Genomic DNA, 2,528 nt, shown 5'->3' with positions numbered 1-2,528 from the left:
GAAAAACGGAAAATATAAATCAAAACAAAAAAAGAAAAGAAAAGAAACCGAACCTCATTACTTCCAGAAAGAAAGTTTATTTTCACTTCTGCTTCACTTCGTCTCTTTCTCACATGTTGACACAACGTTGATTTGTAATTTCATGTGAAGAATAAGTAATTTACATTCTGTTTATAATTATTGTTATTTATTTCTTATTTTTCCCTCTTTATTGTGTTTTAATTTTTTTTTTCCCTTGTTATTGTTCTTATGTGTTGTTTTTCTATTTTTTTAATGTTTATGTACCGTAATGTCATTTAATGTGATGTTGCTCCTACCTTTTTAAAATTATAAATGTGTTATGTTAGAACCACAACCAAATACTGACACTGGCAGGCCCCTTGTGTTTGATTCCATAACTTACATGTCATATCGTGTATGCCTACTTTTCCTTGAATCACGCACGTTTACGGTTAAAACGGCCAGTTTTCACATTGGTGGATGCACGCCCTTATATGTTAATTTTTGAGGTTGTTTATGTGCTGCTGTGATTTTGATTTCATTCTGTTGTGAAACCTTTATTTTTCATGTTTTTACACTTTGTGTTGCTACAAATGATGTTCTGGATGCTTAAAATAGAGCACAAGAAATTCGATGTGCTTCTCTTTATTCAAACAGACGTACAGAATTCCCGAGGGTGACAGATAAGGGAAAACATGGCAAAAGATGTTCTTATACATCTGGTTGCCATCGTATCTAGGTACTTGTATATAATTGTTCACCATCTTGAATTTGTCAATAAATTTAAATTGGCTTAAAACTCATTCGGTACGTATTATTTTCGGCTTGTGGACGAATTTTTTTCGCGAGGGCGAAATGAGATGATGACTAGTGGGCAGTTAAAAGGTCTTTGGGGCCACAAATTCAAATAAATACCAACGTATTATATACCAATATTTTCAGCATGGTTTGTAGAATACATCTGTAATGTTTATTTATGTATTTTTCAACTTTGGTTCCTGTAAGAGGCAATTATGCAACGCAAATTTGAATGGATGCGGATAACATTTGAAAATAAAAAATTACTAATCTTTGGTGAAACTCAAAAAATATGTTTGCACCTAGTCAAATGATACATCAAAATAACCATAAATGAATATAGAACTGGAAAATATTGAAAAGTTTGCTGTTATTTACATACATTCCATGATATTTGTACATTTGGATCATAACATCCGATATTGAAAAAAAAAATTAAATTTTATAATCTTGAAAAAACGATTACAAACAGAAAAAACCCACTCGTATGTTATATGGAATTATTCAGAATTGCATTTGGAATTAACTTATACATGTCTTGAGTGGCACTTTTGTGAAATTTCATTAAAAAGTAGTGATTTTGGGGAGAAAAAATATTTTGACAATTTAGATCTAGACCTAGATCTAGCACTAAAAAATATTGATTTCTCAATAACAGTGCATTGGCAATATGAGTCTAATCGTATCAATATTGTAACAGAGAGTCAAACATTTCTTTAGTGGGCAAAATAATGATAGATTTTGTTGTGTAAAATTACTAAGACTGGTGTCCGGGCTATAATTTTGGCATCGCAATAAAACAAAGTCGAATAAACTACGAAATCGCGTTTCAAAACTGAATCTAAAATTCCAATGTTCAGTGGAAATGCTTGACCCGGAAGTCAACATTATATTATGACCTTTATTTTAACATGGATATGTGGATTGGAAGAGAATCTAAGCTAAAATTGAAGATTGGTTCTCGAGCCGCCGGGGGCGGCTTAGCGTACTGACGGCACTTTAGCCGCGCTGCCCCCCGCGGCTCGGCGCAGCGAATGAGTTATGACCTGTTAGTTCTACACAGGAAAGAAACCTGTTCTGAGTGCTAGTAAGTGCACGCCTATCTTTTTATTTATAGGAGTAATAATACAATGTTTATTAACTCTGAAAGAAAAATGTATCACACAACTAAAAATTGCAGGAAAAAAAATCTTGTTTTAGAAAGGAAAAAAAAATAAACCTGGCGGACCCAGGAGAAAAGACTATACATTGACACAAGTAAAATTGTGTGACAACCTAAAATCAGTCACTTGAGTTAATTCAATTTTTCCAAAATTACTGATTGATTGTCTTGTATTAAATGGGGAATTAATACAATTAGACATATCACACTATTTTTCCTGGAATGTAAAGGGCCAGAGCATGGGATTTTTATCCTGAACCCTCAACAGTATACTTTCTAATCTTAAGTATGCGTGAGTGAACTGGTATGTTTGTCTGCCAGTCTCTGGATGCGTAATAATTATAATAATAAATGACATTTACATTGCACTCAACCTCAATTAAAGTACACTGGCTCTGAGCGCTTTACAATACAGTACAACGTACAACAGTAACATAAAAAGTTGTGTTCTGACTAAAAAAAGAAAGTCACTCCAAATATTCATCTTATTAATTTTAAAACAGAAACGACTTCAGCTGACTTTTGAATGAATCAAAAGATTTTGGCATTCAAATGCCCTTTTACCCAT

This window comes from Aplysia californica, unplaced genomic scaffold (genome assembly GCF_000002075.1).
Source record: "Aplysia californica isolate F4 #8 unplaced genomic scaffold, AplCal3.0 scaffold00138, whole genome shotgun sequence".
Taxonomy (NCBI): Eukaryota; Metazoa; Mollusca; class Gastropoda; order Aplysiida; family Aplysiidae; genus Aplysia; species Aplysia californica.
Note: the sequence above shows the minus strand (reverse complement) of the source record.